Here is a 14,794-nt window from a genome sequence, read left to right as displayed (position 1 = left end):
CCATGACGAAATCTTTTTTTCGCGGGCCCAGCAACATGGCATCATTGTATTCATCTGTTCACTCGTGTTAATCTTGGTTTACAGCACGGAGATGTGAACGTCGCTTCCTGTTTAACCCAAAGAGTGTACGAACTCCGTATTACAATGCACGGACACACGGTACGGATACAGAAACGCACGGATAAACACACTGTGACACATGCGCAAAGGAGCAGGATACGGAAATGTACTGGAGTGGTAGATGATCTCGTATATGTGCACGAGCGGGCAACAGAAAGCTTTTTCTACATTGAAATTATGAATAACCTATTAGTACACACACAAGCCACGCCCATGTTGTAAAGTTTTTCTGTTTACAACCGTGCCTCTACTGTCAACACCCAGGATCGCTCGCGCCTCTTGCTGGTGGCCTTGCCGATGGGTCTGATTTGGTATTTTCGCTTGTTTTCGCTACCAGTTTAGATATACCTTGGGCGATACTCTACCCCACTGCTGAAACAGCCTATTAAAAATGTCAACGATTTTTAGCTGTAGAATGTGTTGTACATTATTTGCCCGTTTTTATTAGATATTGTGTATGCTTTTAACTGCTGACACTTTTAACACTGGTTATACTGTTTAATAGTCACAAAACCTAGTATATTTGAAATCAGCAGTTTTGAACGCAAATTCGTTGCACAAGCCTTTTCCTTCTACAGATTCCGCGAATCCGTCGCTCATGTCATTTCTGATAGAGTAAACGCCGCACTTATGCAACCTCGTACTGCTTTCAAGTACTGCAAATTTGAGACGGAAACTTCGGGAAAAGTCACATTTGCGGATCTCACAGCCTACACTCACCTTATTAAATGTACTGGAATCGGGCGTCTTGTGGAGGTCCTTGACTATTCGGGAACAGGCCTTAAATATATGATTCGTAGAACGTCCAATGGCCGTTGCCATAAACATCGCTGTCAGAGAAAAGAGAAAGGATCAGAGAATGTATGTCCGCGTCGGTCCAGTTTGCTCTTCACGACTCATAACTGGATAGAGGCTGCAGCTTCAAAAAAAGTGAGCAAAACAAAAATAACGCAATAAAATACTATCTTGGTGATTACAAAGATGAAGTTGAAGAGGTATATTCCAGGGCTCTTGTTCTATTTTGTTCTGGCTGGGCTACAGTTGGGGGCCACCAAAGTGACTGGAGGGAGGAAATACAGGACGCCTCATGCTAGATTTCGGGCACCGCGGGCTCGTCAAGCCGTTGCAGACACAAGGATACATCCTTGCCTTCATGCGTGTCACCATAACGCGAACAGCGGAGTAGGCAGTACACTTCTTAATGGAGTAATTATATGCAAAAAAGAACTTGCTCTCAAATGTGTCTCAAAGTATGTGTCTCAATTGGTGCAGTTCAAACAGAATCGTTTCACAGAACGCTAGGGCTTGGAAGAGAAGAACAATGAAACAGAGCCTTCCTTGACGGCAACAAATGGGATCCCCAGAAGGCAAAGGTTGGCGGCACCCAATGAGACATCAAGAGGAGCGCGCGCATTCTTATCGTGGGTATGTCAATATGGAACGGTTCTGATCGTAGTGTTCTCAATGTGCGCGGCATGATGCGCACTGTTGCATTTTCAATAACGATTCACTGAATCACACAGCTCACAGCAGCCCAAAGCCGTTCTCCCAATATTCTACTGACGACATTTATTTCACGTTCTTCCAACAGCGAAGCCATTCCGCTTCCCAATGCTGACTATGTTTTTCACTGAAGAGTGTTCCATGGCGTGGCACGCGCAGTATTGAGTAAACACACCGAAGCACGGGCTGAAACTACGTTCTTCGCTTAGCGCCGAAGCAAGCAAGAGTCCGGTATATTTGTGATTGTATAGGTTCGAAACGTGGTTTTGAATTATGATGACAAGTACGAAAATAACGCAGCGTGTAATGCACAGTCGACTCGCGTTAATATGACACTCGCTAGTATGACATCCTCACTTTATGATCACTTTTTTGGGGCACCGTTTGTTCCCAACGGAGGTCCTGTGTAAAGGCCCATCGTTATTATGACACCTCGGTATCCGACTACGACCAACATTTCTGGGGACAAATGCGGAAAACTCGTGTATTCTTCCCCCGTTAATATGACCGTCCACAACAGACCGAGTCCAGCTTCTGACCCAAAAGTCCACTGGTCCTAGGAAAAACGTAAGCGCGGTGAATGCCTGTTGAATATTTCCACTCTCCGCGTTGACGAAGACGACGACGTCCCGGTCCCCTCGCACGCGGTCTCATATTCTCTGTTCATTCCCTTCTTTTCTCTTCATCAGTAAACAGCTCATCATCTCTCACTGTCCTGTGTTGTCTTCAACAAATGGTGCCGTGACCAGGATTCATCGAACTGACCGGATCGGAAAGGAAGACTGCAGTACATTGAGCGACAGACGACCGAAGCTGTTCACTGACATGGAGAAACCAAGACTGCTAATCAAGAGAAAGGTTCTGCGCGCACAAGTATCATCCGTGTTAAATGACATCGAACGGTGCATGAACGGCGATCAACAGGACCAGAACGAATTTGAAGAGCGACTCGAACGTCTTACAAGTCTTAACGGAATGCTAACCGAAGTTGACAGGCAGATCGAGCTTCTACTTACCGAAGATGAACTTGAAGACGAATACGAGCAGCAGCTGGAATACCAACATCGAGTTGAAACTATCACGTTCCAAGCAAAGATATTCGGGAAGCCAGAAGCGACGGCTACAAGAACACATAGAGCTCATTCCGCAGCTATGACCGCGCGACGGAAGCATATTTCCACACCGACTGCCGTGATCGAACATCAAGAGACACAAGTTACTCAGAGGCAGAAACCACCGAATGATCCGGCTGTCACATCGATCGACACTAGTACAATACGGCGTCCCTACTCCACCTGGAAAAGTATCCACAGAGCCTACTGCGAGCAGATCGAAGCACTACATGTAAGTCAAACATCACAAGAAAATGTAAACGACTCGATGGATAATGATGAGAATGTCAACAACGCTGACATCACTAGTGAAAATACAGTAGACCGCGAACAGTACCCCCCACCGGATGACGTCAAAGGATCGCAGAACCCCGAACCCAATAGTCCACCAAGGTATAAGGAATTACCGAACCAAACGAACACCGATGTTCTCGCCATAGCTACGACATGCCTCAGCATTCCACGGAACAAAGACACCGACATTCTAACATCGAAAGACACTGGCGAAGAAAACCCACATGACGTGGCTACACAACGTCCAGTCTTCCGATCTACTGCACGCTGGACGGCATCGAGTAGCCACAGACTGTTTGGACTTCAACAGAACGTTGTAAAAGGATATCTGCATCAAGCATCAACTATCATGACTTATTCGGCAAACGTATTTGCTGCATGTACACCGCGAAGAGAACTGGTGTGGGACCTCGACCGCCAAGGTATGGGACCTCGACCGCCTTCGAACGTCTGCTCAGTAGCGTCTGGTCCCGTTACGGACGAAAAATATTGCAAAACCAAACTGCGCTGCACACGTCCGGACAGCCATCAACACTGGATGAAGACAGTTTTTACAGCACACACTTCCATCGTCAAGTAATGGTGTGCCTCATGCACTCCGTCGAGAACGCACGCCGAACGTCGAGGCATGCAGATAGATTCTCGGTAAACGACGAGCAGGTGACTTCTTGGACCAGTCATGCACGAAGTCCTGATCACAGAGAAGAGGTCACCTGATGTTGGGCACAGTCAGTCTACCCGTGAAGCGCCTATCTTACAGGACACTCCTTTCTCTGGAACACATTTTGTTAGACACTGTGAACGCAACACACAGCAACGCATCATAGTACATCTGGGTCATGCTTCTTCGCGGGCGGCAGCCTGTTGAATATTTCCACGCTCCGCGTTGACGAAGACGACGACGCCCAGTCCCCTCGCACGCGGTCTCATATTCTCTGTTCATCCCCTTTTCTCTCTCCATCAGTAAATAGCTCATCACCTCTCATTGTCCTGTGTTGTCTTCAACAATGCCGAAGTCACGACCCCGCTTCTACGGAGTCATCCTCCTGGCCCACAAGTGCTATGTTCAAGGGATTTACGTACGCGCGGTATGTATTCGCCATCGCCCGTGCAAATGAGTCGGCAGAAAGGCAACATATATTGGCAGTTTTTCTAAGCAAATGATTTTAACGTATTTCTTTCGTCGATGAATTGCAAGGTTGTAAAGTGTTGAAAATTTGATGATTTAAAAATTGAAATAGTGTGCCTGCAATATCTGCGTCTTCAGACTTCCTTTATGAGGTGCTTACCTGGAGCATCATCCATGTTGCTCGTTAATATGACAATTCGCTTTATGGCCGAAATTCGCGGGAATGACCTCGGTCATGTTAACGATGGTTCACTATAATTTGAATTGAACTTGTTCTCTCTCTCTCTCTTCCTTCCTTTCTCTTTTATTTATTTATTTATTTATTTTTATTTATTTTTTTATTTTAGCGCCGCTTTAAAGACAGCGTGAGGTTGGCAGAGGCTCGCGAGGGCTTTGAAGGAGCGGTTACAGTCACTACATGAGCTTACGCTACAGTATCGACATTGAACAACGTACAGGAGCACGGCTGTCATCTTGTTGCTCGGGGCTCAGCCACGTGACCCCGTATCGTTTCGTTTTCTCCGGAGCGAGCAGCCTGTGTTGTCGGCGCGGCCTCTGGATATGAAACTCTCCTACGCGTTAGTATTTCTTTGAGAAAGATGCGCCTTGCTTTTAATGAACCCTTATTTTCAAACAATTTACAAAAATGAAACATGAATTGAACAAGATTTCGTGCGCATGCTGCTGGAGTATAGCATCCACACAAAATCTTGTTCAAGTAAATTCGCGATGTTTCGTTCCGTGTAAATTGTTTGCATCCGTTACGCATTAAAATCAGGAGTGCGCTTCATTTTTATTCTTTCGCTTATCTTTCCTTATTGTCAATGTAGAATACCTCAATGCAAGAGGCTGTAACAGCGAATATCGTACACGGCCGGCGCCGTGAAAGCACCTGCTATGAACCGAATTTCAGTGTAAATAGGCCTTCAGCAAAATAAACATTCCACTTCTCAAACAGGTAAACATAAACGTACGGAGAATGTGTGTGTTTGTGTGTATCTGGGGGGGAGGGGAATATGTTTATTGAGAGAAACACAGGAGACTGGGAGTGGGATTTTGCGTGTATTGTTTGCCCCCCACCCCCCACCCTTATGTGTTCCAGACTCTGAACAACCATCACACAGCTTTTGCACTTTTTTGTGTGTGCAAATTAGCATTACTTGTTTGTTTCAATATAGGGGGTTTTAAGGAAGTGCTATTTCCTTTACTCAGATGCATGAGGGTTTGCAATCATTCGCAGTGCTGCCTCTTGTGTAAACAAGTGGGATGGACCTGAAAAGGGCCTTTTCTTTTGTTTGCGGTGGAACCATACTTCAGGATGATGACTTCATTTTATGCTGGCTGCGAGCACTCGCATTGCTACGCTCTTGCTGCCACATTTTGATGATGTATTCTTCGGCTTGTTGTTGATCTCCCTGAGTGCAATCCGCATCCTCAGGGTCAGAAATTTGTCAACAAGTTTCTTTCCGATATTGTGACACGTGGGATATTGTTGATGCCGGGATTGCAAGACGGCCTGGGTGAGAGCTGGCACTGAAAGGCTCAATACCCTGTGTTCTTGCTGGCGGAATATCGTATCTGCATGTTGCAGCAAACTGAAGACTCTTTTAGATGGTCAGCAGAGTGGATTTCGTTCACCGGGTCCGCAATACGACTTGAATCCCAGAAGGTCGTCATTGTCCACAACTAAATCTTCGTTTAAGAAGCGTCTTGCATGCGTCGCACAGCTTATAGCAAGAAGCAACACTTCTTGAAACATACCCCGCCACATAGCATAGTGACTGAGCTTCTACGTCGTCCATCTGTGTCGGATCATCAAGTTCAGAGGTAATGAGCTGATCTTCTCCGTCCCTAGTTTTGTCACGAATGGTGTCCTGCGCTACACCTTTTCTGAAGTCCACGAATTCCAGCAAGTCTGCACAGTCGCTAATATTGTAGCTGTCTTTTCTACTCGGACGGAAATACTGTGAGAGCATGATCAGTCTCAAAGTGAGCTTGAACTCCAGTGGTCGAGGAACCGGGTTCTTCGCTCGAACACAAGAAAAGAGGTTCTCGAGGGCGTCCTGACTTAGCCTACCCAGCATTACAAGTTTAAAGTTCTGCTACTTGAGTAGGAAAGACTGTAGGGCAATTGCACTGTATGTTGACACCGTTACACCAGCCTGCACTGGTTTAAAGCAGCTGCTCTGGTTTTCTTTCTGAATCGTGATGGTTGACATCAGTCCTGCAAATTTATCCAAGAAAGCCAGAGCATCTCTGTGCTCGTTCTCTTTTAGTTCACTCATGCCGGTGGTAATTGACCTCGACGACATCAATGTGAACCACTTGTCAACCTGCTCCAGAAACCAAGCTGTGCTGAGGGCTTTTTTCCCAAGCAGATCAAGGTTAACGAGAACCCTAATTGCTGCTGCAACGGCATGGTTTAACACTGCCACTGCAGAGGCAACGTTCACCTTCTCGTAGTGGCTTGGGTCCAGGTAGCGCAACTTCAGGTGGGGCGCCAGTTTTAAGTCACGTGCAGCGTCAATCTCTGCAACACGTCTGATGTGTCGTATTGAGACCTGGAGAGAAAGTGCCATTTGCAATGCCATGGTTCAGTGGGTCCGTGAGTGTACTCGCCTCATCCCTTGGGAGGTTTTCAGCTTTAACAACATCCATTGTCAGGCGGATATGCTGTCCCCTCACGAGATGGCCACGAATGTTCTTCAGGACGTGTGGAGGATCAGCCAAAAAGTACAGCCCTCGTTGATTGTCACAAGGTGGGAGCAGGATACATTAGCACCCAAATTCTTGCTAGCTCCTATGCCACAGAGCTTCCAAAGCGCCTTGTTGTTGGGGCTCATGTCTGATATCACAGCGTCGACACGTGCTCCAACTGCTTCACATTTGTTGATGACTTGGAAGACAAAATCCTTCAAGAAGGTTCCGTCAATCGAGTCACCTGGAGGTATTGAGAACAGTTTGTCATTGTGATTTTCATTGGGAACTTGCCAGCAACAAACAGACCTGACAAATGATATGGAATGACTTGCTTCCACCGAGATGAAAGTCCTGCTAACATGATAACAAGACCATGCGTTGCCACAGACGGATCTTTAGCGGCATTGTTCGCCAGTGGTGCTGTTGCCTGCCCAATGACGACTTTTTGCGTCGGGTCAAAATCAAGGCCTGGAGTTAGTTGCATCTCATCAAGGAGGACAGCACAACGTCGTTCCTGAGGACGCATTTGTTCCAGCTTGACCTTCAGAGCTGGCAGAAGCTCTTCCAGAATACCTAGGAGAAGCACGACAAAGACACCATCAAGAACAACTGTGATTTACTGTTTTAGTCATGTACCTGGTCCAAACTTCCCGTTTTCAATCTTCCTTTGCAACGTTCGTTCAGAAGGAAGCGGCATGAGGTGCTCCTTCACGAACTCATAGCCTCCACGGCCACACGCGAGTCGTGCCTTTAATGCCTTGAGCACTGTTGCCTCGTCCCAACTGTGAACAAAAATTGCAGCTTGAACCCTGGTTCTACACTTCTGAAACACTGAGGGGGAGAATCAGGATAAATGTTGTACCGATTAGCTCGTGAGTCTGTATTTTCAACACTTCGAATTTGGTCTGAGGACAGGAATGTTCATGGGTCCTCTGGAAAGGGATCAAGATACTGAAAATTGTTGTACCGCCAAACGAACGGGTTAGCATAGGAAAGGTGGGAAGGTGCTCACTCTCCAGGGTTTCCATTTTCTTTTCCATTTGGCGGACTTTCTTTAGAGCACTATTGAGACGCAGTCGCAAGTCAAAGTGAAGCTCGTGCTCGCATGGTTTCCCACCACAGAATAGCCGTTCATCACTTGGGGGCACATAGCCATCTTCGACCGAAACTGTCGACGAGTTCAGTGACAATGATGTGTCATCTTGCACTAGCGGAAGTAGGGTCGATGAGCAGTATGTGCTCCACTTCCATTGAAGCAGCTGTAAAGCTAACTTTTGAATGGAAGAAAAGCAGAGAAGGAAGTGTTCATTGCGGCTCATTCCATAATGATAACAATCTCTTACCGCTGGTGGGGGCAGTGGCTGCACAAAGAGGTGGAAGCCTCTGAAGCTGGTCTTGTGCTGCAAAGAGATCCAATAGTCTAACATGCGGTTCATTCCATAATGATAATAATTTCTCACCGCTGGTGGAGACGGTGGCTGCACAAACAACAGGAAGCTGCTGAAGCAACTCGTCTTCCGCTGCAAAGAGATCCAAATAGTTTTACATGCGGTTCATTCCACAGGGATGATTTCTTACCCCTGGTCGGGACGGTGACTTCCGTGACTTCTTGTAGTGTAATAGGCTCCTCAACCATTAAGGGACATGCTGTAACACAGTATTGTTCACATTAAGCGTGTTGCGGTGTGAGAGGTTGCATGCTTCTTACCATCATGTGATGATGAAACGTCATCCAGAAACCTATTACAATGCATCAATGGTTCCCCCACCTCGTCATCATCAATAGTACCAGTCTGTGCAGTTTCGACAGCTGGTGACAGAGCTGCTGAGAGATATTTTTTAAACTTTGTAGAACACATTTTTGATCATTTGACATTGATTTTATATTAGAAAGGTTTATGACAGCAGCACATAGCCATACCTGTTGCTCCTGTGAGTGGTGCCAGGGATGGGCTCCTTGGATGCTTAGTACTGCACTTTTTTTGCACTCGTGTCTGTCCTGGGTATCGTGGGAATGGCATTCCAGAGAAGGAATAGCCTGCCATCAGCTCTGCCTTTCTGCAATTGATCCGGCTCGAAATGGTGCTACAAAAGGGAACAGTAAACGTTGTAGCAGATCTCATTCTTATCTAAAAGGTGTGCAATGCTAGATGTTTTGTAACATGGTAACCTGCAGGTGTCATTATGGAAGAGGCCCAGCAGCTACACCGCGATGTTACAGCCTACACAGAAGCGCACACAGAAGATGTTCTTGTGCATGTACACTCAAGGCCGACGTGCAAGGCGCTTGCTTATACATAAAAATTGCGATGGGACGGCTGAGACGGGAAAGCTACCTACTTGGCATTTTACGGTTAGCACGCGCGGGGAAATGACAAAGTTGACCGCGGGCACGCTCTAATCGCAGGGAAGTTTTCTGAAAACGACACAGAAAAAGAAGAAAATATGATTCTGCATGTTATGTTTCAAGAACGGCTGTCGTCCGACTACGCCCCGCTTCAAAAGGGAATTGATTTAAAGCAGTAGTTCGGTGGTTACAACGCGGGAGAATGTACTTAGGTTGAACAGTGGCAATATACTGCTAATAAGATGAAATACACATACCTGCAAAGCCTCGAATGTCCTGTTCACGATTCGAAGCCACGCCTCGAGACGTTGACCATCTCACTTTCCTAGGGGAAACCTGAAGAGCGTATGGCCTTTCGCTGTGCTGTTTTTACAGTAAAGAGCCGCGCAACACGGCATTTCGCGCACTACTAAGCCTTAAAAACGCATACAAAACGGCAAAATCATGGCAGCAGCTTCGAGCAACAAAAAGGCAGCGTCCACGGCTACGCACACGGCACGCACCAGATCACGTGACCTCTCAGAGCGAATGGGCGCCCGGAGCGGAATCTTGAATAAGGGAAAAACGTGTCGATACTGTAGGCGTAAGCTTATATAGTGACTGTAAGATCAGTAATATTCCCCTCGTGTCCTCGGGTGATATTAAACTGTCGTTTTCAGTGTCCACATGTTATTGTGATTTCGTGTGTTCTTGGCTCTTAGAGCAAGCCCGGAGCTTCAAGTGCCTCTGAGGTTGCCCTTACCATACGTGGCCGTTGCCTCGGGCCGCTTGACATGATAATGACGAAAGCAACAGAAATGTACAAATCGAAACGGCTGTTGTTAGTCCTGACAGGCACCCGCAAGGGGTGACTGTGTGAGTAAACCTTTGCTCGTACCCATTTCCCCACTTGGATGTTTTTACAGATGTGAGCGTTCGGTTCGTTATAAACAGTTGCCGTGCCAGTTCAATTTCTTCTTCTTCTTCCACGCCCCTGTTCGAGCGCTCAGGATGACGGTGAGCAGATTTGTGGCCACAGGATACCCACCACACTATACGTTTTCCTGCTCGTTAAATCCATTGGTCACTCAATGTAATCCAAGTGCTACACAATTTAATCCACCAGTGAACCAAATTAATCCAAATTCCAACCAATTTAATGCAAGCACTACGAATTTAAGTCAAGCAGCACGTATAAACTGTGTATTCAGTCATAGACATTGTCATGACTGAGACTTTCATGATTTCGCCAATGATGGTGGGTTTGACTGCTGACACGGCAGCCATGCAGACGTGCGAAAGGTAACACAGTCAAAGAAGGTGACATGTTTTAACTGCAGCGTCTGCCGCTATGCCGCTAAGGTATGACAACAAGTGTAGCGCCTCTTGCCACCGCGTCAAGTATGTCTTTACAAGTACGGAAGTGATGCACAGATACTGCCGTTTTGTATTTGCAAATACATTTACGTATTCGGTTCAACTTAGGTTCAACCAAGGGTGCTAAAATGGTAACACACACACGCACACACACACAAAATGGCGAACACTCTCGCTTCAATGCGCTAAAGCTTTAGGTCGAGCTCATCATTGTTTCAAATCAATACGAGAAGTGCGTGAGAAAAGAATATACGACCCATGGGTGTTTGTTTCCATACTTCTGTGAATAAGCTATAAGCTGTGGATGGCTCAGATACCGCTCAGGTATCTCGAACAAAACCGAGGTGGAAAACTAAGAGACGCGTCTCCTATTTTTTTCACTTTTCCGCCACACTTTGTAGTGAATATTTTCTCAATCATTTTACAATTTCCAGACAATCGCTGGCTTTTCAATGAGTAGATATGCGCGCAACCTACGTTCTGAATACCACAGTCTCTCTCCCTTCTTTTCGTTTGACAAGAACCAATTACGATTTTACGCCTTTCCTCGTCACCTCTTTCATAAGTGGGTGATCCCACCTCAACTCAGGCAAGGTGGTCCGGGCACCATGAGTAATTTTTGTTTAAAAAAAACATGTGTTGTAGCCTGGCTCGGATTCAGAAGGGAACATCAGAATTTTTTCGCTAGTTTTCGTAGTTCCAGAGAAGAAAAAAAAAATCAGAAAGAATATGGCAGAACCGACGCGATTTCAGGCATTGCGATTTTGGCATTCAATATCTTTCGAACGAACGCGTTGACGGCTTTGCATTTTTGTGCATGGCTTCTCGTGCTTGGGTTCCGGTGGTGGTTTTGTTATTTTGCAGCATTTTTGCAAATTTCGTGGCGACGACGAAAATCCTCATATTCTTGCGGCTATTACGGCACTTGTGCACACACCAGTGAAACGAGAAAGGTATTATGGTAAAGCAGAGAATGAGCTCTATGATTCGATATCAAAAGCTAGGGGTCTGGGCCAGGTTGCTGTCAGGCATGGAGGCGGCTCAACGCGTGACATATGAAAAAATGAAGATTTTGAACGCTCATACCATAGAAACGCCACCTAGAAAGTTCTTCAGACATCGTAGGCGCATGCTTCCGCATGACATTTGAGTGCACAGAAAATCAAAGGTTTTTTTCGTTGCCCAATTAAAGTTAGGCCGTGCAAAAGTTTCAGTGTGTGACCCTGGTGCGTGTAATGATAATGGAAGCGCTGGAAGAAGTTCATTGGTCGGTATTCGCGTGTTTCGTGACACAGCGGACCGTTGTACCTAAGGACATGTCCCTCAGTCCAGAGCTATTTATAGGGAGAGTTTGGCCATTCTCTGATCTTTTGCCGCCTCGTGGGTGGAGCCTATTTTGACGTCAGAATCGTCGTTGCGACGCCTTAAAAGCCTGAATCCAAGCAGAATCCGCTGAACAGCCATCTGGTGCGCACCATATTGATGCTGTCCGTCAGCTTTGTTGTCGCAATGAATGCAATCTACAGGAATAACCGGCTTATGACCCACAGCCGCCTGTGATAAGGGGGGCTTCGTTGCCAAACTGAAAAAGTTCAAGGACAGAGGGCTTTCGAAGGACAACGTGTACGCACGTGTCTTCCCTCCTTGCATCGTAAACAACGATCAGCATCAATATGGCGTCGGCGACGGGCTGACAACGGGACAACAATAGAGCACGGCGAGGGAGGTGGCTTAGCCGTGACGTCGCATGACGCGCTTCAAGTTAGGCTCCTCCTAATGGCCAGACTCTCCCTATAAACGGCTCTGCCTCAGTTCCCATGGAAGCACAGATAACGGTTTCTGGGTCCGTCTGCGAATACTTTGCCGTGTCATGAGGCGCCACCGCTGCTAATGAACAGCGAGGAGAGTAACAAGGGCTGCGTCTACTAAAGCAGCGCCGCTGCCAGCGCTGTCAGCGGATGGCAAGTTGCCGTCTACTAGGGCAGCGCGCTCGTTTCGTAGACAACCTGCTGTCGCAGCGCCGCTGCTCCCGCTGGCCAGTGCAGGCAGCAGGTCGGGAGCCGCTGAGCGCGCTGCTGCTGGATGTGTGACGTCACGATAGCAGACGACATCGCCCGCTGCGTAGTTTGAACATGGCGTCCACATCGACTGCTGGGCTCATCACTGTCACAGTGGCTACCCGACGCCAACATGCAGCCTATACGGGTCGTGGATACATGAACTAACCTCAAACGATGTTGGTGACATTCTAAAATCGGTCTGGAAGCGGTAGGGTTTGAACCGAGATACGCTTTCGGCGAGACTAACCTGAAGGCGGCTCTCGTGCATGGCCTCGGATTCTTTGTCTGTTTGCTTTTTTGTAGTAAGGACGGAAAGCGCGCCAGTTATACACAGCTCTTCATCTGTCTCGGAGGCTTCGGAAATAAAAACATCCAGTAATCGACTGCGCGGTACCATCGGGGATCTCGTCGTCTGCTCGTTGGCCGCCATTTTCAGCAAAACCAGCGAGCTTGTCTACTAAACCAGCACCTGTTGACGCTAGCGCTGCCCCCTACCGGTGCTGTCGGCGCTTTTTTAGTAGACGCAGCCAAGATTGTCGCCACCCGCACTGGAGCCGTATCCGGCTTCAGGTACAAAACCCAAGTTAGTTTGGAGTCACTGCGAGAGTGAGTGATTCCTATGCCTGTTGCAGTAGTGATTTCGTTTGTAAGAGTTGTGTTTTGAGAGTGTTTCGACCCCCCGTTGCTTTGCTGACTGTCTTCGCTATGAACATGAAAGTAAGTAAAGACCGTGTCTACTACATGGACTACATGGACAGGCATAGAGAGAAGATACATTTTCAAATTAACTTCGCACGCGTATCTTCGCTGGACGACGCATTGATGAGAAACGTTCTGACGGCCTGAAGAGTATTCTAACGTGCGCGTGTCGGATAGCTTTGCCACAACTGCTAACGTAATCGGTGAAGTGTAAATAAATAGTGATTCATCTTTGCTGGAATGGTTCAGAGAGATGGATGTAAACATGTAATTTTCATGCGCGTACCGCGCAAACAGTGACACATACACTCAACCAACCATTTCTCAAAAACTCGGTTCGCCATAAACTGTTCGGGCTCTTGGGTATTCTCATGTGGCATTTCTCCTAGCATGATAGCAAGTTTGTTTCAGCTTGAGATCAGCAAGTTGTCTTTAGAAACGTTTTAGCAAGCATTTTTGCCAAAAGCTAGTTGGGGAACATAGATAATTTAATGCTGACCCATTAATATGACGTGAACGAAAGGACTTTCCGACCGAACTTTGCGCTTGCATTGTCATTTGGGTGCTTAACGGTTTGAAGGGAAGGTGCCGAAGAAAAGTACATAGAGTACTCTACAAATTATACCAATTCAAACGTACTTATGTAAAGTACAAGGAGTGAAAAATTTACTTAAACACTGGGTACTCCAAATACTTCCCATCACTGAATGGAAGCCATTACAAGAGTTAAGAGTTCTTCGCGACATTCTTCTCGACGAAATTGCGGATATGACATCTGCATCTGACGTAAGATCTACAAGATGACATGCCCAAATATGACATCTGTATGTATCTCATTGTCCAACAAAACACTAATCCCCAATTCCGGCTCAAGCTATTCCCTTCCGAGAAGGACGTATTACCTGTCCTGGGGTCAACGTCGCAGACATTGTAATGACCTGCAAGGGCCGCGCTGAGAGACGAGAAGAGCCATAAGTAGAGCGCATCGTTTCTCTTCGCGAACATGTTGACGAATAGCAGCTCTTCATTCGTATCGTACTGCTGCCGCACTTTATCCCAAAGCTTGCCCCCGCGCGTGCACCTGCTGAATGATCAAACATTAAGACTGCAAGGAGAGGTAGCATCACCTTGCGTTGATAGCGCGATTCATATGGAAGGCTACCCTTTTTGACATCTCGCATTTCCCAGGAAGCATTTATTAAAGAGCTAATAAATTTTAGATAATTGAATACCCATTTATGAATACCCAATTTTGATAATTGAAGTGTTGAAGTAAACTTTTCACTGCTTGTCGAGTAGTTGCAAACTTTCTCTTACAGCACGTTCGCCTGAACGTGTAAGCCACCTGCTAAAACAAACGGCATATATTTTGCTCTGCTCGTTGTTTTTAATGAAAATTCTGTGACGCGTTGGATGTATCTGCTAAAAATTCATAAAAAAAAGAGCGGAGCAAAGTACATGCCGTTTTAGCAAG

The sequence above is a fragment of the Ornithodoros turicata genome, chromosome 1 (assembly GCF_037126465.1).
Source record: "Ornithodoros turicata isolate Travis chromosome 1, ASM3712646v1, whole genome shotgun sequence".
NCBI lineage: Eukaryota > Metazoa > Arthropoda > Arachnida > Ixodida > Argasidae > Ornithodoros > Ornithodoros turicata.
This window is presented reverse-complemented; position numbering follows the sequence as displayed.